Source organism: Tenrec ecaudatus, chromosome 2 (assembly GCF_050624435.1).
Source record: "Tenrec ecaudatus isolate mTenEca1 chromosome 2, mTenEca1.hap1, whole genome shotgun sequence".
In the NCBI taxonomy this organism is placed as follows: domain Eukaryota; kingdom Metazoa; phylum Chordata; class Mammalia; order Afrosoricida; family Tenrecidae; genus Tenrec; species Tenrec ecaudatus.
The window spans coordinates 263,162,862-263,188,421 of NC_134531.1; positions in this window are offsets into that span (position 1 = coordinate 263,162,862).

Here is a 25,560-nt window from a genome sequence, read left to right on the forward strand (position 1 = left end):
TCTTCAATCGAGGGAGTATTTGAGTGGCGGCCCCATGTCCATTTGCTGCTGTACTACTTCATAAATAAATATATGTACATAGATCTAATTCCCTATCATTATGTATAAATATATTTACATATAGACATTTCTGTATTTAGACTTCTTCAAATGTCTTTGCCTCTCAGTTCTTTCCTCTATTTCCTTTGATTTTTTCTGATGTGGGAAGTATAGGTTGAAGTTGTCTTTGGATAATTAATCTGCTCTATGGCAAACAAATATGCATTCATTATACATGTAGCAATTATTTTTGAGTTCTTTATTTTGTTCCATTGATCTACATGTCTATCACATCATAAATACTTTTCAGTCTTAATTACTGTAGTGATATAACATATTTTCATATTGATTAGATAAACCTACACTTTATTTTCATTTTCAAATATTTTTAGATATTCACTGTTATTTATATGCCCACACCATATACATTCTAGAATAATCAAATTTATATCTTCAAACTTTTCTTGGACATTTTGTTAAGAGTTCTGATAAACCTCCACAATGACTTTGAGAATATTAGTATATCACGTTAAGTCCTTCAATCGTTAAACATAGTACCTATCTCTCCATTTATTTTGACAGTTAACTTATGTTCACTGTAATTTTTGTAATTTTTAGCATTTTAGTTCATTTTAAACAGTGTATTATCTGTGTTTCAAATTGGATAATGTCTGTTGCTCAACTAGGCTGTTAATTTTTGTCTATACAGGTTATATTAGATTTATACATAAGCATTCTTTTAGGGATTAAGCATACTGTTTTATGTTTAATTATAATGTATATGTGATTATTCCTTGCTATAGGAAAATACAAAATTAAATTTTTGTATATATATTTTAAGTCATTTTATTGGGGATTCGTACAACTCTTATCACAATCCACACATCCATCCATTGTGTCAAGCACATATGTACATTTGTTGCCATCATCATTTTCAAAACATTTTCTTTCTACGTGAGCCCTTGTTATCAGGTCATTTTTTCCTCCTCCTTTCCCCACTCTCCTTCCCTCATGACCCCCTGATAATTTATAAATGATTATTATTTTATCATGTCTTACACTGACCAATGCCTCCTTTCACCCACCTTTCTGTTGTCCATCACCTGGGAGGGGGGTTTATGTAGATCAATGTGATTGGATCCTGCTATGTAAGGTAGAATGGGGTCCTAATAGTGAGGTGTGGGGGGGAAGCATTAAAGAACTAGAGGAACACTGTATGCTTCATTGGGGCTGTGCTGTTCCCTGACTGGCTCGTCTCCTCTCCGTGATCCTTCTCTAAGGGGAAAATGTTTCATATTTTATACATTGAGATCTTGCTTTGTTTTTGTTGATAGGTGCCTTTAGTCCATTCTGACATATAGCGATCCTATGATCAACAGAACCAAACTCTGCCTGTCCTTTGCCACCCTCAAGTGTTTTTATGTGTGAGCCCATCCATGCGGCCACTGCACTACTCCACCCTGTTGAAGATTGTCCTCATGTTCCCCACCTGGCTACTTACCAAATATGATGTCCTTCTCCAGGGACTGGTCTCTGCTGGCAACATGCCCAAAGTACAGGAAACTAAGTCCCACCATCCTTGCCCCCGGGGAACATTCTGGCTGTACTTCTTCCAAGATTCCAAGTCAGATTTCCTTGTTCTTTTGGAGTCCATTGTACTTTCAATATTCTTAGCACCAAAACTCAAATGCATTGGTTAGTCTTTGGTCTTCCTTAGTAGTGTCCCACTTTCACATCTATATGAGGCAATTGAAATAACATGGCCTTGGTTAGGTGTACCTTAGTCCTCTTAAATTAATATCCTCATTTTTCAATACTCTAAAGGGGCTTTGTGCAGCCCATTTACCCAGGCTTTTATGGACAAGTGTTTTTCATCTTTCATACTACCAAGAAAACAAAGGTTCTGAATTGCTTCACACCCTCTACTGAAAGAAGGATTTAATCCCACCTTAATTATCTCTGTTTAACAGAGAACAATATTCAAAATGGGATTATGACCAAAGGAATAGAGGCCAGAATTATAACACACTACACATGGAACCATGGTTAGAAGAGTCCCATTCCTTCATGTGGTAGTCCAGGTTGAGTAGAGAAACAAATTCATAGACACTCATATGTATATAAGAAAGAGCAATTGGATATTGAGAAAGCATCTCACCCCAGTCCAGATCAATCCATAAATTCGATATTACCCCATATGTCTGATACCAATCTATAAATTCCTCTTCAGACTCATGAAACACATGCAATGATGCCAAATGGAGGAAAATCATAGGCCAGTAGGTGGAAAGTCTTGTGGATCCAGTGGCAGAAGCATCTCAAGGCGAGCAGGGGTCTCTATGTGGCTACTCCAGCTCCAGGGCACTAGCATAGCTCCATATGTCTTGTCAGCAGGAATGTCTCCCAGGGAGTGAGCCTGCGTCCCGCCTCCAGAGAGCTATTTATCTCCTTAGCACCTCCAAATGAGGTATTCAAGCTGTGAACTGATTGGCAGGCTAAACTCAACCCCTTCAATCTTTAGCGTCTCAAATTGACAACAGGTTACATATCTACCACAATTCACCACATCGCAGATTCCTGCTATCGTTGGACATTGGTGAAAATCTGGAATCTCCACTTCTGATATTATCCTGATCAGGAGAGGCAAGTCACAGTTTCACAGGGTGAATATGAAAAAGTGCAGACTTCCCATCTTGTTTCCGCTAAAATTTAGGAAGTACCTTGTCAGCACCTGACAGAGAAGGTACTTCCTTTTACCATCCTCAGTTTTCTGTGCCATGAAACAGCAGTGACCACTGGGAGAGGTTTAACTCTAGCTCTCCACTAGGTCTTTTCTCCCACAAATGGCGCTGTGGCCATAGGTTGTAGCCCAGGTGTTTGTCTTCTTATGCTTCCCTCTTTCCTGGTCTCCTGCCCATTTGCAAAGAGGAAAAGTCAGCTGTTTTAAATGTCTGCTGTTATTGGCATTTCTGGATTGCTAGCTTCTCCAGCACCAAATCTATGGGAAATGAGGAAAACAAAAATCCAGATGACTTATTCTTGTGTTATCCCTTGGCTCTCAAGACTTGTCTGCATTCTTCTATCTGCCTTTCACAACTCATAGCTATTTTCATAACTATTTAAAAAAATATGATGTACAGAGATGTATTTGAAGTACCAATTTGGAGGAATAAGGAAAAAAGCAAAATGCTTCTTTTTCCCTTCCGGAAGCTAATGTATACAATCAATGTCTTGATGAATAGTAAATGAGATAAATGTTTATGAAAGATCTAGAATAATGACTAATATTTAGGAGGAATTAATAGTCTAAAACTGGGAATAATGATTTGAAATTTAATTAAAAGGTTAATTACATAAATGAGGAATTAAATTTTTTCAATTGATAATGATATGTGTTAAATTCAGGGATTAGTTAATCCACTATCTATATCTTGTATAGGGTTTGTTAAAATGGAAGATTTTTAGGATTTGGTACCCAAAATGAGCATTGTATTTCATCTATCCAGCACCTGCATGGATTTAATTCATTTAAAATGTTTGATGGGAGTTGCAAATTTATTTTTCTTAAACAAAAATTCTACAAAGTTATTGCATCACTGCGTCACCCTTCCCTGTGCTTTTGGAATTTAAATGGATTATCAGAAGGTGAAAAAACATAATTTAAAACAAAGAAAGAGAGAAATATTTAAGATCATCAATAGAAGGAAGTCAAACTACTGATTTCACCCTTTTAAAAAAAATCATTTTATTAGGGGCTCATACAACTTTTTTTTAATTTTTATTTTTTTTGCTCATACAACTTGGGTAAAGCACATTTGTACATTCATTGCCCTCATCATTCTCAAAATATTTGCTCTCCACTTAAGCACCTGCATCACCTCCTCATTTTCTCCTCCCTCCCCACACCCCTCCCTCATGAACCCTAAATAATTTATAAATTATTATTTTGTCATATCTTGCATTGCCTGGCATCTCCCTTCACCCATATTTCACTACAAGAATTTTTATTTTTTACGTCATCTTTTTTTAATCGTTTTATTAGGGGCTCATACAACTCTTATCACAACCCATACATACATCAATTCTGTAAAGCACATTTGTACATTCATTGCCCTCATCATTCTCAAAATATTTGCTCTCCACCTAAGCCCCTGGCATCAGCTCCTCATTATTCCCCTCCCTCTCCGGTCTACGCTCCCTCATGAACCAATGATAATTTATAAATTATTATTTTGTCATATCTTGCCATGTCCGACATCTCCCTTCACAAACTTTTCTGTTGTCCGTCCCCCAGGGAAGAGATCACATGGAGATCCTTGTAATTAGTTACCCCTTTCCAGTCCACCCTCCCTCCACCAGTATGAACATTCATACCACTGGTCCTGAAGGGATCATCTGCCCTGGATTCCCTGTGTTTCCAGTTCCTATCTGTATCAGTGTACATCCTCTGGTCTAGCCAGATTTGTAATGTAGAATTGGGATCATGATAGTGGGGGAGGAGCAAGCATTTAGGAACGAGAGGAAAGTTCTATGTTTCATCGTTGCTACATTGCACTCTGACTGGCTCATCTCTTCCCAAGACAGTGGCCTACAAATGGGCTTTGGGTCTCCCCTCTGCACTTCCCACCTCATTCACCATGATACGATTTTTTGTTGTGATGATGCCTGATACCTTATCCCTTGGACACCTCATGATCACACAGGCTGCTGTGCTTGTTCCATATGGGCTTTGTTGCTTCTGAGCCAGATGGCTGCTTATTTACCTTCAAACCTTTAAGACCCCAGAGCTATATCTTTTGATAGTCGGGCACCATAAGCTTTCTTTGCCACATGTGCTTATGCACCCATTTGTCTTCAGCGATTTTTTCATGGAGGTGAGCACACAATGATATGATTTTTTGTTCTTTGATGCCTGATAACTGATCCTTTAGTCACCTCATTATCACACAGGCTGGTGTGTTCTTCCATGTGGGCTTTGTTGCTTCTGAGATAGATGACCACTTGCTTACCATCAAGCCTTTAAGACCCCGGACACTATATCTTTTGATAGCCGGACACCAGCAGCTTTCACCACATTTGTTTATTCACCAGTTTTGTCCTCAGTGGTTGTGTCGGGAAGGTGAGCATCATAGAATGACAATTTAATAGGAGGAAGTATTCTTGCATTGAGGGAGTACTTGAGTGAAGGCCCAATGTCCTTCTGCTACCTTAATACTAAACCTATAATTATATGCACATACATCTATTTCCCCATCCTCATATATAAATATATTTGCATATGTACATGCCTTTATCTAGACCTCTATAAATGTCCTTTGCCTCCTAGATCTATCCTCTATTTCCTTTGACTTTCCTCTTGTCCCACTGTCATGCTCAATCTTCACTTGGATTTCAGTAATTCTTCTTGGTTACATTACCCTTGATCATGCCCTACCAGGCTTCCCACACCCTCCTCACCACCGATTTGGATCACTTGTTCCCTTGTCCCTGGCTTTGTTAACACCACTACCTTTCCCCCACCTCCCACCTTACCCTCTACCATGTGCCCCCAGAACTGTCGGTTCCATTCTTTTCTCCTACAGACTGTTCATCCAGCCTATCTTATTTAGATAGACCTGCGGAGATAATAACATGCACAAAAATATGACAGAGCAAAACCAAGCAACAATAAAACAAACAAACAAAACAAAACACAAGGAAAAAAAAAGCTTGTAGTTAGTGAAAGGACTGTTTGTTGGCCTTTAGGAGTGTTTTCCAGTCCAGTCTGTTGGGGCACCATGCCCTGGCCCCAAAGTCTACCTTCAGCACATTACCTGGGGACCTCTCAAATCTGTTCCCCTGCTGTTATTTTATACTTCCTTAGTGCTTTGCCTTGGTGTGGTTGAATCAGATTGGGCGCAACTCCCACACAGTGTCTCCAGTGTTTTCTCCTATAGGGCTATGGGTCAGTGAGGGACACCAAGTCTCATAGTGGGGCCGATCATGTGGTCCTCTCTGTGGATTGGCTGCTCTAATCTGGAACATTGTCCTTAAGGCCTGGAGAGCCAGGATGTCCTCCACTCTCTCCTCATCCCCCTTCATATGCTCCTGTGTACTCCGATCAGATATCTCCCTCTCCCAAAGCTGCAGATTCAATGCCATCCTTTGAAATAAGTTCTTCTGGGGGAAAGACGCATGTGTACACATAGTAGTTGGGATTGGGGCCAGCCCCTCAGACCTCTACACTGTTTCCCTACTCCACGCTGAGATGTTACGTTCACATTTTGGAGCACTGGGTTGAAGTCTGGTCCTTCTTCCCTGTGGAATTATAAACAATACCCTCCCATTGGGTTGTTAGTGCCCTGTGGCCCCGCTACCCATTTCTTTTTTTATAACTATTCCTTTCCCCACCTCCTTTTTAGTTGTCTATCATATGTGTCCCTGTATTTGGGCTGGTCCCTACCATACTTCCTAGGCCTCACCCCGGGAATATTTGTTTACAGTAGCTTTTTTCCTATGCCCCTTTGCTTTTTTTTTTTCTTTTAAGCTTACCTCAGCAGAATCATGACGTACTTGTCCTTTTGTGCTCGGCTTACTTCACTTAGCATGAATTCCTCCAGTTCTTCCCATGCAGCAATGTGCTTCCTACGTTCATTACTGCTTTTTAGTGATGTGTAGTACTCCATTGTATGTATGTACCACGGTTTTTAGTCCACTCATCAGTTAATGGAAACTTGGGTTGATTCCAACTCCTTGCATTTGTGAACTGTGCCGCAATGAACATTAGAGCACAAATGTCTGGCTGTGGTTTGTTTCTTGCCTCTTCTGGGTATATGCCCAGTAGGGGGATTGCTGGGTCGTAGGGTAACTAGATTTCCAACTGTTTTAGATATTGCCAGATCAATTTCCATAGTGGCTCTACATACTTACAGGTCCACCAGCAGTGGATAAGTGTTCCTGTCTACCCACAGCCCCTCCAACACTTGTTGCTTTCTGATTTTTTGAATTGGGCTACCTTTGAGGGTGTTAAGTGGTACCTAGTTGTTTTAATTTGCATTTCTCTTATGGCTAAAGATCTTGAACACTTTCTCATATGCTTGTTAGCCATTCAGATTTCTGCCCTGTGAAACTTCTGTTCTGGTCCTTTGCCCATCTCCTCAATGGGCAATTAGGTTTTTTTTACTTTTTAGAAGCTAGCAGAGTATTGTAGATTTTAGTAAAAAGGCCTTTGTCTGGTGTGTCATTGGTAAAGATGTTTTCCTAGTCTGTGGTCTCTTATTACTCTCTTGGTGAATTCTTTCGATGTGTTTTATCTTCAGTATATCCCATTTGTCAATTTGTGCCTCCTCTGTGTTTGTGTCCTTCCCTATTTCTGATAGCCGATGTATTCCCTGTGCAAAGGTCTCAAGTTGGTACCAATTCCTTCATTAATGTCTCTAATAATTTGGGTTTTTTAAGTGAGGTCTGTGATCCACCTTGAATTCATTCTTGTGCATTGAGTAAGATAAGGGTCTTGCTTCATTTTTCTGCAGGTAAATATCCATTTTTGCCAGCACCACTTGTTAAAGTGGGCATCTGCTTCCCATTGGCTATTATTTGGTTCCTTATCAAATATCAGTTGTCTGTATGTTAATGATTTTATTTCTGGGTTTTCAATTCTTTTCCATTGGTCTGAGTATCTGTCCTTGTATCATTACCATACAGATTTGACAACTGTGACTGCAAAATAGGTATTAAAGTCAGGTAAATCAAGCCTTCCCACTATGTCCTTCTTGATGAGTTCTCTGATAATTCTGGGCTACTTTCCTCTCCACAGGAATTTGGTAATCAGTTTTCCATTTCTTTGAGGGTAATTGTACCTGGATTGCATTAAACTTATATAGTGTCTTTGGCAGAACCGACATCTTGACTATATTCTGTCTGACAATCCATGAGCATGGGATATCCTTCCATTTGTTGAGGTCGCTCTTGTTTTCTTGTAATAGTGTTCAGTAGTTTTTTCCTTATAGATTTATTGCTCTTTTAGTCAGGTATATCTCTTGATACTTCAGTTTGTATTTGGCTATTGTGAAGGATACTACCTTTTTGATCACCTCTTCTGTGGTCTATCCAATATGTATAGCAGTCCAATGGATTTCTGTTTGTTGACCTTGAATCTGCCACTCTGCCAAACTTCTGTATTGCTTCCAGCACTCTATGTATAAAATCATATCATTTGCAAATCACGATAGTTTTACCTCCTCCTTCCCCAGACAAATCATTTGATGTCTTTTCTTTGCCTTATGCTGTTAGCTAAAACCTCCAGCACAATATTAAATAAGAGTGGGGATAAGGATCATCCTTGTCTGGTCCCCTTTTTCAGTGGGGCTGTGTTAGTCTTTTCTCCATTGACTACCACGTTGGCTGTTGCTTTTTCATATATATCTATCTATCTTGTATTGTCTTGAGGATCTTTCCATCCATTCCTATCTTCTCAAGTGTCTTAAACAGGAATTGGTGTTGGTTGTTGTTGAATGCTTGTTCTGCATCTATCGATATCATGTGGTTCTTATAGTTTTTCATGTCAATGTGATGAATAATCCTACAGCTATTTCATGTGGTGAATCCTACTTGGTCATGGTGAATTATTTGTTTTATATAATTTTGTATTCTGTTGGCTATTATTTTGTTAAGGATTTTTGCATTGATGTTTATTAGGGTTATTGGTCTGTAGTTCTCGATTCTTGTGGGATCCTTGTCCGGTTTGGGTATCAGCGTTTTACTAGCTTCATAGAAGGAGTTCGGGAGTTTGCCGTCTTTTTCTATGTTCTGGAAGATGTTGTGTAATATTGTTGTTAATTCTTCCCTAAATGCTTGGTAGAATTCTCCTGTGAAGCCATCTGGTACAGGGGATTATTTTGTTGATAATCCCTTGATAACCTTGTCTATTTCTTCTATTGTTATGGATCTGTTGAGATTTTTGAAGTTCATCAAGGATAGGGAGGGATTTGTTTTCCAAGAATTTTTCCATGTCTTCCAAGTTGTTGAATTAATTGGAGTACAATCCTGTGTAACACTGTATAATTATACCTTTGATTTCATTAGAGCCTGTTATTATGACCTCTGTTTCATCCGTTATTCTTGCTATTGAAATTAGTTCTCTTCTTTCTTTGATTTGGTTTATCAGTGGTCTATCAATTCTGTTTATCCTTTCTAAAAACCAATTTTCAGCAGCATTGATTTTTCCATAGTTTTCTTATTTTCCCTCTCCTGAATCTCAGCCCTGATATTTATTATTTCTTTTCTTTTACTATTTGGATTGTTCTGCGGACTCTGTTCTAGTTGTAAACTTTTTGCCAAAATATCAATCATAAGTCTCTCTTCCTTGCTCAGGTGTGTGTGAATTGCTATGAAACTTCCTCTGATAACCGCCTTTGCTGTGTCCCATAAATTTTGGTACGCCATGTACTCATTCACATCGGCATCTAGAAATTTCCTAATTTCATCTCTGATCTGTGCCAGTATGACTTCTTTTTGCAGTAGGGAGTTATTCATTCTCCAATCGTTTGCTCTTGTTTTCTCCATCTTCCTTTTGTTGCTTTCCAGCCTTATGGCACAGTGGTCAGAAAGAGAGACCTGTATATCAATGTGCTTAAATTTATGTAGATTTGTCTTATGCCCCAGCATGTAGTCTAACTTCGAATATGTGCCATGTGAGTTGAGAAGAATGTGACTATTTTTTCATTTGGTGAAAAGTTCTGTAAATACCTATCTGGTCAATCATCTAATTGTAGTGTTTGGCTCTCTAGCCTCCTTGTTGAGTTTCTTTTCCTGTGATCTATCTGTCTCAGAGAGTGATTCTGTGATTTCTTTTTCATCTTTTGGAGTGTTTGGTTGACGTATTCAGTGGGTTTCTCATTCAGGAATATATGTTTACAATGCTTAGTTGTTCTTTGTCTACCATTCCCTTGAGCATTATATAGTGTCCATCCTTATCTCTTTTTGTGGTTTGCACTTTGAGGTCAATTTTATCTGAGATTAAGATAGCAACCCGCTTCTTCTGAATTGCTGTTTGCTTGGTATACCTTTCTCCAGCTTTTGATTCTCAGCCTATTATTTTTCTGTACTCTTGAGATATGTCTCCGGTAGGCAGCAGATTGATGGGTTGTGTTTTCTAAGCAAGTCTGCTAGTCTCCGTTTTTAATGCCTGAGTTCAGGCCATTGATATTCAGAGTTATTATCTCAATCAGCAGACACTGTGATATCATCTTATACCTTTTGTGTTGGGTGTTTCCTACCTTCCTTTCTTATTTGATTGTTGTACATGTGCATGTGTTTATATCATTATTGACTTCTTTACATCCTTAAGCCAATGCTATCATGGAGTCTGTTTTCTCTTTGTTGCCCTCTGAGTGAGGTTGTTCTATGTGGCTGTCTCTTATTTATGCTTGGTGAGTGCTGTTCTTCTGCCCATATTGAGTCAGCAAGGTCCTTTTGTAGGACTGGGTTTCTTAGAACGTATTCTTTGAGTTTTTCCTTGTGTGGGAAGAGTCTTACTTCTCCATCTATCTTGAGAAATAATTTGGCTGGTTAGAGTATTCTTGGGTTTGCATTGTTTTCCTTCAATTTTTGGAATATGTTACTCCACTCTCCGCTGTTCTTCATAGTTTTTGGTGATAGGTCTGAGCAGATTATTATTTGAGAACCTTTGCATGTATTGTTTGTTTCTCCCTAACTGCTCTCATGATTTTTATCCTCAAAGTTGGATAGTTTAACTATTATGTGCCTTGGTGACTTCTTCTTAAGACTGACTCTAGCTGATGTTCTTTCAGCCTCCTGAATGGTTGTTTGGTGTTCATTCATTAAGCTGGGAAAGTTTTCCTCCCAGAATTCTCTCACAATTGTTACAGATGACTTCTTTGTTGTGTCTTCTTGTAAGCCATTAATTCGAATGCTGTTCCTCTTCATAGCATCAGACATAGCGCTAAGGTTTTTGTCAGCTTCTCTTATGATCTTATTAGATTTTTTTTTATGTGATTGTTTAAGTCTGCTTGGCTGTCCTCCGAGTCATGATATGATTCTCTGTTTCTTCCAGTCAGTTATCAGGGTCCATGTTTCTGTACTGGTTTTTGTTATCTCCTCCCTAAGTTCCTGTTTTTCCCTTTGTTATATGGCTTTATCTCCTCTATCATTCCATCGTTTTTCTGTATTGTTTATTTCACATCCTGTATGAATCAAAGCAGCATTCTGAAAGTTTCTTTCTGTCAAAGCTCAATGTCTGCTTCTTCTTTGCACGTCATTATGTTCATGGCATCTTCTGCCATTATCTTGTTTCTCCTGGTTGTTTTGTTGTTGTTGAGGTCATTGGGGCTGATGGCTGTTTGTATTGTGTTGCTTTAGAGGATCCACGTGCCATTTTCCAGGGAGTCAAAGAGTACTGGCTCTCTCTGGGAGACTTGTAGGAATGATTCTTTGAACTAGCTACAGCTAATTTCACTATGGAATCAACCTATCAATTTATCTTCCAGTGGCTTCCTCTCAGGGGAGTGCACTAGAAGGCTGGTGGGTTACCTGCTTGTGTATTGGGGAGGTTGGGCAGAGGTTCCTGCAGCAGCTTGGGACATTGACAAGAGTTGGCCAATCTGTCTTAGGCCCCTAGACACACAGGCAGTAATACTTCAGTAAGAAGTTGGGTGGAGTATCTCCTGGTGGTGGTGGGCAAAGCTTTCCCCAGACTCGGGCTAGCTGTACAGGGTGGAGCTCACCTAGCTGGGTGTAGTGCAGGCATAAATGTCCTAGGCTAAGGGAGTCGTCCGAAGGTCAGCAGTGGAGTGTGAGAGAATAGGAAAGAGATAAAGAGGAGAAAAAAATTAAAAAGTAAGCCTGCAGAGAAGGTGTGTGGATCTAGAGAAGAGAGGGAAACAAAAGTAACATTGTAGCTGAGCTCAGATCCCTGATCCCTGCCCTTGGAGCTACAAGGGTTTTGTCCCTGCCCTGAGGCAGGTGGTACCAAACTGTGGCTGTGTTGAGATTAAGCCCACACAGGCTCCAAATGATCCCAGCTCTGGCAGATACAATGGTGATGCTAAGGTCAAGGCCTAGCCGGCCTCCACTGCTTTAAGCCAAAACCCCAAACCCCTCAAAACCACGTGGGTCTGTGCCTACTTATCTTTATGCTCCTCCTGCATTCCAGCAGTGCTGAGTTTCCCTTTAAGCAACTCTCCTGGACTGAATTCTGTGGAGTCCCTCTGGTATGTGTCACTCTGTCACCATCTTCCCGAAAGTCTCCTGATTTTCCTCTTTAGCATTGTCAGCTCAAAAACTTAGAATGTGTAGAGAGACAGACTTGTAGTTAAACTTTTCCATATCAAGTTTTAATCATAATGATATAGAATACAAATATAAATGTTGCATAAAGTATAGTCAGTTTACCTCAGTTTTTACCTCTTTTTCTACTTATTGAGGAGACCCACAAATTACTTTTAATATCTTGGCCAAAGCATTGTTGGCTTGGAATTTAGACATTTACTATTATCTAATCTTCCTACTGTTTTGTCCCAACTCTCCTGCCTATGTTATGCATTTTCTGCCTTCTGTCTTTTCATTTTTATTATATTAAATGTTAACAGTGCCAAAGTCTTTGCACAGAACTCTGTGTTCTTAGGAGGGAAAGCACTATATAAATCTAACAAGCAAAACTAAAATTGAAATCCAATATAGAAGAACCTCTAGAAAATATTAAAGACTCCACTGACAGAGCAATTAAACCTTGATATTCAATGTCCTTATCTTTTCATGACAGCAGAACCACTGAAATCAATATAACTGAAATAAGCAGCATAGAGTCCATTCATAAAAATGGCACTGGCATACAAGCAAATTTCATCTAAAACTTGCCAAGGTTTGCTTATGTTAGCAAGTTTTCATATTAATAATAAGAATTATTGCTATGATTTTCTTGAATGGATCTATGTTATAACAGTGAATGTTGTGTTTGATTGAAGCCCAAGTATATTCCAATATTAAATAACTGAATAGCCTATAATGTACTCAGGAGCCCTGGTGGCTTTGCAGGTTATGGACTGGCCTACTAATCAGCAGTTTGGAGAAAAGTCAGCAGTTTAGAGAGAAATAAAAAACAAAACCAAAAAAATCAGCAGCTCCTTGGGAGATAAACGAGAATTTCTACTCCCATAAAGATATACAGTCTCTGGGGCTGGCCCACCATGATACAAGATAGCCCTCACTGACCCATATTGCTATGAGAGACTACACTGGAGGCAGAGTGTGGGAATTGTGCTTTCTCTGACCTCACCACATCAGGGCTAAATACAGAGTAGCAATGGAAGCAAAGCAATGAAGTCCTCAGGGAATACCAACAATAGACTTTGGGGCCCAAGGCATGCCACCCCAGCAGACTCAACCAGAAAACAAACAAAAAACTCCTAAAGGTCATGAAACATACCTGGAACTATTTAAAAGCTTTTCTTTTCTCTCTCTCTCTTGCTTTCTTTGATTCTTTTTTTATCGCTGTTGTTTTGGGTTATTTTATTGTTTTCTTTTGCTCTGTCTTTAAAAAAATGTTTATTATTGTCTCTGCATGCCTATCTAGATAACATAGGTGGGATAATCAATCCAGGAGAGAAAACAATTGAATTAATTGTTCTTAGGGGAGATGGGAGAGGGGGCAATTGGGGAAAGAAAGAAGGTGTTAACAAACCCCAGGACATGGGGACAAAAGTGATCTAAAATAGATGGTGAGGAGGGCATAGGATGCCTAGTAGGACTTGATCAAGGGCAATGTAATGAGAGGAATTACTGAAACCCAAATGAACACTGAACATAATCGTAGGACAAGAGGAAAATAAAAGGAAATAGAGGAAATGACTAGGAGGGAATGGGCATTTATAGAGGCATAAATATAGGCATGTACATATACAAATATATTTATATATAACTATAGAGAGAAATAGATCTATGTACATCTATTTATATGTTAAGTATCAAGGTAGCAGATGGACATTGGACCTCTACTCAAGTACTCCCTCAATGTAAGAACACATTGTTCTAATAACCTGGCATTCCATGATGTTCACCTTCCCAACCCAATCACTAAAGATAAAATGGGTGCATAATAAATGTGGTGAAGAATACTGATGGTGCCCAGCTATCAAAAGATATAGCATCTGGGGTCTTAAAGGCTTGAAGATAAACAGTTGACCATCTAGCTGAGAAGCAACAAAACCCACTTGGAAGAAGCACACCAGCCTGTGTGATCATGAGCTGTCGATAGGATTGGGTATCAGGCATCAAAAAATCATATCAATGTGAATGAGTGGGAGTGCTGAGTGGAGACCCATAGCCCATCTGTAGACAATTGGACATCCCCTTACAGAAAGGACACAAGGAATAGAAAAGCCAGTCAGGTGCAGTATAGCACCTATGAAACATACAACATTCCTCTAATTCTTTAATATACTTCATCACCCCCACTCTCATGACTCCAGTTCTACCTTAACAGTCCTGCTAGACCAGAGCATGTACATTGGTATGTATAAGCGCTAGAAACACAGGGAAGCCAAGATATGTAAATACCTTGGGACAGATATTGAGATTAGCAATACCAGACATTAAAGGGAAGGTGGGGGAATTAAGGGGAAACCAATCACAATGATCAACATATTACCCCCTTTATGGGGGATGGGACACATCGGTCAATGTAAGACCTGAAAACAATTTTTAAAAATGATATTCAGCATCTGAAACTTCCAGGGGAATTTCTACTCTGTCCTATAGGGTCACTATGAGTCAGCATTGACTAGATGGCAGTAATTTTTTTAGTGTAACACAGTCACAATATAATAATAACAATTTATAAAAGGCATGCCTGTATCAGACCTTAAATACAGGGGTATCAAAGTCAGATTAATGTTTATAAATAAAAATAATTTAGGTAGACTATAACTGGTAGGCAACAAGCTAATTTCCACAGGAAAAAAATGTGAATATTAATAAAAGTTTGGCAGAGGACATATAACCAGCTGAGATCAAGATAGACACAGATAATTTGAAAATTCATATTTCTTCTAATTTTGATATCTTAGTTTATTTAGACTTCTCTCTACATATACACATAGCACACACATACTTCCCCCTACCACACACACACATAGAGACAAGATAAAGGACACAATAATACGCATGGTGATATTATGTAGGATTTTTTTCATATATTAGGTCTTTCAATATTCCAAATACCCTGGTCATGTAATATTTAGGAGCCTATTCTAGACTTGTAAGCCAATATGTCAGAAATAATCATAGCCTCTCATAAAATGTTCTGTTTACAGATATTAATAAAACTATGGATTTAAAAGTTAACTAACTTTACTACGTGATTTTCACTGCATTGTTCTCTTTTAGTTATGTATTCAAGTTCAAGGTCCTCATGTGAGGTAAGTAAAAATATAGGGTTCAAGTCTATGGCTATATGCTAGGGTAAATAAATTCTATGCTGCAGAAATATCAACGGGATGAATGAAAACAATCAGTGAGTAGTATATTTACCAATATCCAATGAGAAGATGAAAAGCTCAGCAATTATTGAATATAAATGATTTATTATAGATAATTTTAAAGTAAATTATGTAAAAGACAAGAAAAGAACATTGTTTGTCTCCCCGAAAATAAAATAGCTGCCCTACCTTAGACTGTGGGGGGGGGGTGGTGGAACAAATGGACTCATATTATCATGACTTATAAGTTTGTCCAAAAAACCTCATGCTACAGAAACAGTTTTTTTAGGACTCCAAAATCGTGCTGCTCTTTCTTCATTGGAGAAGGAATATTAATGGCTTAGATAGGGCCCAGAATACATACAAGAGGGCACTGTCCTCTGGTATTGGTCTCTCAAAGTGTGTGTGGCGGGGAGGGGGGTAGGGAGGAGGATGACACACTAACATATATTTAACCCAGGCTAAAAAATAATACAAACTCAATTAAGCATCCACTACAGGAAAAAACTGCTACATCTAAAATAAGCATTATTAGAACCATGTCCATAGAAACAGGAAATAGAAAACAACCATGAAATTACAAATTATTTCTCCTGTTCCAGCCTTCTACTCTTCATCTGATACTATTTGTAGAAGTCAGGTCACTATGAGTCAGAATGGACTCAAAGATGTGTCCCTGTGTGTGTGCTTCCTTTTTTAGTAGAAGGGAACCAACTGGCAAAACAGAAATGTGATTCGCAAAATCTCCATCATAGAAAACATGGCAGAGTATAGCGAAGTAGGTTTAAATCTGTGATATAGAAATTTAATTAGTGCCACATTCTAAATCTTTGCATTCACAATTTACATACATGATTTTATCTGCATATGTTAATGTTTATAAAAATAAAAAACCCTATTCAAACCTAATAATAAATAAGTGTTGGGTTCATTGTTGTTAGGTGCTGCTGAGTCAGTTCGGACTCGTCAGAACCATACAGACAACAAAGTGGAACACCGCCTGGTTCTGCTCCCTCTTCACCATGCTTATGATTGATCCCATTGCAGCCACTGTGTAAATCAACCTTAATCATATGTTCTTACACTGAAATAGAAAAGTATACCTTCCCATAAGTCATTACATCTGAGTTTGGAAGATTGTAACATTCTTTACCAATGATCAGTGCTAATTTCTCCTCAAATTAGCAATTTCAGTTACAATTGGGTCTAAATATTATTAATTAAATTATAAATCCTCTTACCAGGATAATAATTTTTTTCAGAATAGTTAAAATAATAAAATAATAAAGGTAAAAAAGAAAGAGAAGAAAATTGAATGCAGAAATAATAAAGGAGAGAAATATAGAAATATAAATACCACAATAAATATATAGAGCAAAGAGTTTCTCATTCTTTTAGCAGATATAGAAACTGTATTTGATATATATATATAACTTCAGTCTTATGTGACGTATTCCAAGGTACTTAAGTCATATTTTAGACTATCATTGATATTTATAAATTTACTTGTATTGATTGATCCATAATGAAGGGTCATGGAAGCAGTATTCAAGAGGTCAATAGACACATTGCATCAGGTAAAGGTTTGGCACAAAACCTCTTAAGAGTATTGATAAGCAAGGCTGTGTTTTTGAGGACTAAGGTGGACTTCACCCAAGCCATGTTATTTTCAATGACCTCATATGCATATGAAAATTGGATATTGAATAAGGAAGACCAAAGGAGAATCAAAACTTTTTAATTGTGGTACTTGAGAAAAATATTAAAAGTGCCATGAACTGTCCAAAGGAAGAAATCTGTCCTGGAAAAAGTAAAGCCAGAGTGCTCCTTAGAGGTAAGGATGGTGAGACATCATCGTGCATACTTTAGACATGTTGTCAGCAGAGACTAGTCCCTGCAGATGGACATCATGCTTGGTAAATTTGAGGGCAGCAAAAAGAGAAAGGTTCCAATGAGTTTGATTGACACAGTGGCTGCAACAATGGGCTTCACCACAGGAACAATGTTGAAGTTGGCACAGAACTGGGCAGTATTTCATTCTCGTTTGCTAGGAGTTGGCATTGACTCAATGGGACCCAGCATCAAGATCAACGTGTGTCTCTTGAAGAATCATTCCTCCATTGGAACCAGCACCTCCAGCTCAAAGTTGAAGCCATGGGAAACTAGCCCTATGCAATTTGGTGTCTTCTCAGTACTCTCAAGGAAGTTCTGAGTAGCAGCAGTCCTGTGCACAACACAATACACGGAAACAATACCCGAATCTGCACCAGCCTAACAATTGTTCATATTTAAGCTGTTTTTTTGCAGCCAGTGTGTCAATTCATTTTATTAAGGGTATTCCTGCTTTTTTTATGACACTCTTTTCCAAGCCTGATGTGCTTTTCCATGCACTGCTCTCTCCTGGTAATGAGAACATTCTGACTACTTCTAGAAATATGGATTAATTCTTTCTTCAGATCATCCACATTCCCTTCAATATTCTTCACAACACCACAGTTCAAATGAACCATTGTTTTCGGTAGTTCCTCAATCACTGTCCAATTTTCACCAGCATATGCAGTGATTTAAAATAGTGTGGTGTGGGCCAGGTGCACATTCATCCACAGGTGACACCTTGGCTCTTCAACTTTTAAAAAGGCCCATGAAATAGATTTGCCCAATACATTAAGTAATTGCATTTCTTGATTACTAATTCCCTGAGCATTGACTGTGGATCCAAGGAAAACAAAATCCTTGACAATTTTATGCCTTCTCCATTTAACAGGATGTTATCTATTGGTACAATCATAAGGCTTTTTGTGCCCCTTACATTGAGTTTCAATCACTGCTGAAGGCATTTTATGCCATACATGCTTCACATTCTCCATGCCTTCATCAAAGAAAGTTGAATCATTTGCATCTTGCAGATTGTTAATAAGCCTTGTTTCAATCTTGATGCCACATTCTTCTTCATATAGTCCAGCCTTTTGGATTTTTGTTCAGCATACGGATTGACTAAGTATAAGGCTACAACCTTGTTGCACATCGTTCCTGATTTTAAACAACGTGGTATTCCGTTGTTTTCTTCAAATGTCTGCATTTGATCCAGGTTCCACATGAACATAATGAAGTGTTCTGGAATTCTCATCCTTCTCAGGATTATCCATAGTTTGTTTTTATCCACAGTTGAATGTCTTCACTTAGTCAATAAAATACAAGTAAACATCTTCCTGATATTCACTGCTTTAAACTAAGATTCATCTGATATCAGCAATAGCCCTTGATGGACTTGGATTTCTGACAGTGTCCTTCAATGTACTGCTGCAATTTTTGTAGAAGCATCTTCAGCAAAATTTTACTTAAATGTGATATTCATGATATTGTTCAATAACTTCAACTTTCTGTTGGGTCATTTTTCTTTGTAATCGATACAAACATGAATCCTTTCCATTTGTTTGTAAGAGAACTCTTGTTCAAGTTTTCTTTTTTAGGGGGGTCTGGGGGGGTTGATAAACAAATGTTTCTAGTGCTTCATTACCTTGTTGAAGCATTTCAGCTGATAGATATTCCATCAGTCCCTGGAGTCTTACTGTTCCCTAAAGTGTTCAGTGCAGCTTGGACTCCCTCCTTGAATATGACTGTTCTCAAGGAAATACTAACTCTTAAAATGGTTGAAGGTCAACCAACTCTTTCGGGTGCAGTACTTGTATGTCTCTTCCAACTTCTCTTCTCCTGATGCTTTCTGTATTCATAAATATTGTGGTCATGAACATCTTTAATATTTCAACTGATGATTTGGAGTTTTTCTTCAATACTTTCAACTTGAGATACTGAGAATGGTCTTCCTGTTGCTAACTACAGTTCTTTGAACATTCATTATAATGCTGTACTTTATCTTTGAGAGCTGACATTTTAAATGTTTTGTCCAGGTCTTTTGTTTAATCATTTCTTGTATTGGGTTATGGTAGTCTGTGTTTAAGAACAAGTTTTAATCTCTTCTGACGTCCACTTTGGTCATTTTTCTTTCCTGTCTTCTTAATAACCTTTGGTTTCCTTCATCTATATTGTTTTTGCTGTCATTCTATACCTTGTTAGGTTTTCTGTCATTCATGTTCACTGTGTCGAATCTAAATTCAAGTGAAATATGCTCAAGGTTGTATTTTGGCTCTTATGAACTTTTCCCAATTTGCTTCAGCTTCTACCTGAGTTTGCCTATAGGCAATTTTCCTGTTGCACCATCAATCCTATAGTATTGCAAATACTATGATGAGAATGTGGTATTACTTTTAATTCATTATATTAGAAAAAAACATTTACCTGGTTGCTTCCACTTCGTCCTTCCTACCATAGGTCTGCTATATTATGTGTCAGAGGGAAAATATGTAAACACTACTAGTTGCTAATTGTACTTATTTTGATTATAAATTCAAGAAGTGAAGAAATAACCACAGGTTGAATCATTCCATATATTCAACTCACTGTGATATAAGCCTGGGGCAAAGCTGAATTATCAACTGAATTAAATAAAATTTACATTGGGCTGATGGATCATGAACAATTATATTACTTTTTATTCTCATGATTTGACATTAATTCAGAGTCAGGGTTCAGTAATTTCCAAGAAGTGAAGATATTTACTTCTCCAAAGTGCGCACGCTAATGAATGACTGCCGTGTTTGGGGGAAACGTACTCTTAGGGTGTACTTAACACAGCATTGCAGGATATTTCCTCTATAAACCATAGATTCCCTTTCCATGGGCATTGAGTCTGTGAATTGATTTAAGTCTTGAAACAGAATGGTTGATAATGATTTATGATTCTGATGAATTAAGTCAAGTTTTTGACATTAGGTATGGGCTTTATTTCACATAAGTCAAGAAAGGCTTTCTTAACTAACTACATGCTTTTATCATTAACAAGCCACAAACCAAGATCCCTATGGATCAAATATGCTTAGAATGCTAATTAGGCATTTTATTTCTGATGGTCAATTCTTTTAAAAAGTTAAACACTTCTACCTTGCTCTGTATTTTTGGAATGCAGTCATTACCACTAAAATCACAGAATTCATTTCTTCTGCATATTTTCTATCATGCTTTTTATTTTCTTTTTTTTTAACATTTTATTAAGTGCTCATACAACTCTTATCACAATCCATAAATATACATACATCAATTGTATAAAGCACAACTGTACATTCTTTGACCTAATCATTTTCAAAGCATTTGCTCTCCATTTAGGCCCTTTAAAAAATAAAAGAGGACTTGATATCATGCTTTTTCTATAAAGAAAATCTAGCATTGAAACTTCCCAAGGATTTTAATCTTCTAATCATTAATTTATTGATTGATATATTAGTAAGTGGAATATCTTCTAGGTTAACTAAGGACATATGTATTTGCCTTCCTTGAATATATTTTATATCTAGTTTTCAGTCTAGAGACAATAAGTGGTGCTTGAGTGTTTCCTAAATAAAATTGGCATCTCTTTGCAATCACACTTCGACAGATAATAGTATTGCCAGTGGGGAAAGATTCCTAAGATTAGTGAAACCAAGCTACTCCACTGGCAATAGAGGCTCAGGGTAACATACCAGCTGTATCCTATGTGTTCAAATAGGCTGGACAACTTTTAGAGACTCTTTTATCAATTCTCTAACATTAATATGAAAGAATTTCAAGATAATAAATTTTTTTCTTAACTAAGCCCCACCAGTCAGTTTTTCATACTGTGGTGACGTGTATGCCTGGGATCTTGGCAACATTTAATCTACAAGAATAAGTTAGTTTTCTTATCAAATGGAAAGGAATATCAAAAGAGTCATCAGAGCAGTCTGACTCATTTGGATTTCTGGTATTGACTACTTAGAGATGATGTCCCTATGAGTGAGATAAATAGGAAATCTACTAAATATTTATGTGAATGGTGTAAGGAAAATTCTTAATCAAGTGGACAATGGTACAACTCCAATCTCCAAATTTATGAATAATGACCAAATTATTTCAATCCCGGGATTCAATTCCCAGAATTAAGCTAATTTAGACCCACAACCTGTTGAAAGAAGGGAGAGTCAGATATCATTGAAGAATAGCTCATCTGCACTGCCAAAAAGTCTACTGTGTTTTTTGTTCCTCCTAGTCCTTCCCAAGCAAACAATGCTAACTCATGGGGATGCCCTGTGCGTTTCTGAGACTGTAACTGTTTCTAAGAGTAGAAATCCCAGTTTTTCTCCTGCAGAGCTGCTGGTGATTTCTAACTGCCAATCTTGTGGATTGCAGCCCAACAGGTCACCGCTATACCACAAGGGCTCCAAAACTTTCCCAAAGAGATTTATAATCTCTTATGAAAGTAACTATTCATTTGGGGGGGAAATCATCAGACTTTTGGAAAAGTGACTAAATTGACATTAATTCTTTGAGACCCAAAATACCATTGAAGCCCATCATTTAGAGTGAGAGTAGATGGAGGTCAAGTTATTAATGATGTTTCACCCAAATTTCACTTTAACATTGAATCTAGTGGCTCTTCAAAACCATCTTGTAGTCATTTCCAGTTCTACAATGCATAATTAGAATAGACATACTCAGAACCCAAACATTGGATCCCTGATAAATGGATTAAAGGATATTATAGTGGGGAATAACTAATCATAATCATTAGAACTGCCACTAGTAATGGGGATAATAATTAAAAAACAATTCTGCATTCCTATAAAATTATGGATATTACTACTACTATCAGGAACTTGAAGAATGAAAAAGTAGTGATTTCTACCACAACTCCATTTGACTGACTTATTTGGCATGAGCAAAAGTGAATGGATCTTGAAGAATGACAATGGATTTTCATAAACTTAACCTAGAGGTGGGGCCAATTGCATTTACTATTGTAGGTATGGCTTTAGAACTTGAGCATAATACACATCTCAGTGTCTGGTACAGTAATTAATCTGACCAATACATTTTATTCAATTCTTGCTTCAAGGGACCCCCAGAAAAAAAATGTACCTTTAGCTGGCAAGGCCAAACACACACCTATACTACCCTACCTCAAAGGTATTGCAACTCTCTAGCATTATGTCATAATTTAGTCCAAAGGACTATGGACTGCCTGTCCATTATTGATGACAATATACTTAATTGACCTTGTAAGGAAAAAGTATTAATGATGATGATCATAGTATAGAGACATTTAAATGACCTCAGGAGAAAAAATTAACCAACAAAAATTCTGGTAATACTCTCATATCAGTAAAATTTCTAGGTATACGGTATATGGCAGTTATCAAGATATTTTTATCAAAGTGGAGTATGTAGCATTGTATCTTATCACTCACACAACTAATAAGGAGACAACATATACCTCATTCAGATTTTTGATAAGACCTTGGATTTTGGAGGTTACATATACCTCCTTTGGATTTTCTGCTTTGGCCTATTTACCAACTGACTCAAAAGCTGCTACTTATCAGTGGGGTCCATAACAAGAGAAGAACAGGAAGCAGTAGGACAGGCTGCTGCACCACAGGATCTAGGTGGTCTAATGGTGCTTGAAGTGTCAGTGACAAATTGAAGTGCTTTTTAGTCTTTGGCAGCTCTTTTTATAAATCACAGAACAGAATGTTAGGATTTTGAATCAGAGTCCTACCACCCACTGGAGATGACTAACTACTTTCCTATTGTCAAACAAAATTTGGCTTGTTACTAGTCATTAGTACAGACTGAATGTCTAACCATGAGACAAGAAGCCACCATGTCTGACTCCCCATCATTAATGGAATGCCATTTAATTCACGGATTCATAAAGTTGAATGGGATCACTAGTGCTGTATTATTAAATGGAAATGATATATGTCAGTTCAAGTTTGAACTGGACCTCCAGGTAATTTTCTAAAGAAGCGGACCAAAATTTCCAAAGTCTCTAGTTTCTTCATGTTACCTTCTCTTTCCTAGTCTGCAATCTTTGATTCATGGATCGTTTCTTATAAGTAGTTAACTGAAAAAGGTAAACTTATAGTTCAATTTCAACTGGTTCAGCAAATAAGTAATTACCACTCAGAATGGACAATAGAAGCACTGAAACCTGGGGAACCTCCTTGAAAGATGACTGTGAAGGAAGTTTCTCCCAAAAGGCAAAATTGTTATCAGTGCAGCAGATTGTTCACCCTGTTTGGGAGGATAAATGGCCAAATGCCATTTAATTATTGACTCCTGGGCTGGGCTCAGTGCATTGGTTGGATGAGGAGTATTATTGGAAATTGGTGACAAGGAGGTATGGGGAAGAGATATGTGGACAGACATCTCTGAATGGCCTAAACAGTGAAAATATCATTTGAATATATACCAAAGAGTGAAGGGTTACCTTGTCTTTGGAAACCAATCATTTGATTTTCCTAGCCGCTACCCTCCTTGTCCAATGGAGTCATGAAAAAGGAGGCCATGGCAGTAGGGATGGATGATATATATGGACTGTGCATCATGGACTTCTACTCACCCATCATTTTGTTGTTGTTATTGCTGTTGTTGCAAATCTTGGATTTGGCAGCTTCTATACCCTGTAAATTAGAAGCAGATATGATATGCTAATTCTGGGCTTGTCTCTCCCTGTTGCTAAGTGAACCGGTAGAAGCTTTCATCTTGAGCCAGTAGAAACCTTCAGGCTGACTGTATAAATAATTTCTTTTAGAAGTATTAGTGCAAAACTAGTTTCAATAATATTGAAAATGTCCAAATGTCCTACTTTTCTGATATGTGATAGTACTTACTCTATACTATAGCCAGCAGAACTAAAACTACTTTATACTACACTAGCCTAGGCTTTAAATTAGATTCTGAAATTGAGGTCTGTGGCTTAAAGGATTATTTTAAGTAACTGACTACATCATATTGAGCCAGGAACTTGAAACTTTCCAGCATCTACAACCATGTGATCAATTTCCATAAAATAATTATTTTTCACTCTCTCATAGGTTTTTCTTCTCTAGAATGCTCTGCATAGGACAAAAGACTTATTGCTTTTTAATTATGATGTTGGTGAAGAATTTCAAATCAGCCTCATATCCACAACAGCTTATCTGCTCACTATCCCCCTTCCTGCTCCAGGGTTTTGCACCATAATGCCTCACAGAATGCCTGAGCCCTCAAGGAAATGACTGGCATGGTTATGCAGGTTGTTAAGTCCCAAATGTTAAGATCGGACTTCAGTATGGAGGATCTGCCTTATTCACCAAGCTGCAGACATTTGTGAGTCAGATCAGAGGATAAGCCACAACTCAAGTCTCAAGAACAGGAGGCCAGGCAGAGGCAAGCCAGAGGCAGGCTACTGAGCCAAAAAAGCAAACTTCTTCAAATCTGCTCAGCACTGTTATAGGGATGAGACTTTCAAAAGTAAAAGCAAGACTTATTTGTTTAGTACAAAAAGCACACTGGAACTATGTTAAGATGGCCACCCAAGTCCTAGACCAACAGTCTTTCTAACTGTGGTCTGGTTGGTACTTATTACTGGGCGAGTCTTCAATAGTCTTTTGTGCATATTAAGTTAGGAAATGAGGAAATGGCCCCAAGATGGCATCTTCCCCACATCAGCAGGGCATTGATGGAGGTGTGGTTTTTGACTCTGATGTCAAAAGGTTAGGTATGACATGCTTGTTGCTTCAACACATCTTAAGCTGGTCAGATCTAGTATCAGCTAGTTCTCTCACCCAAGCCTAAGGTTCTTAATTAAACAGCTGGTAGTTTACCTTTAAGTAATAGTTTAAAACTCTAAGTGAAGTCTTGTTTAAATACAGATATTAAAGATGAAGGTTAATCTATAGGTCATGCCATTAAGAAAATGAAGGATAATGACTTGAGTCACATTCTTTAGTAAGGACTCAAAATAGATCCTACCCGAACCCTGTCTCAGTCTCATAACATATAACTCATTCCAAATTGAGACTTTAACCACAGTATATCACATAATTTAGGTGAGTAGCTTGAATGATCATTTTAAATCATTGACTACAATGTACTGACTTGAAAATATACATGAACTTGGAAATTTATATGAGCAATTTCCTTGAAATCTCTC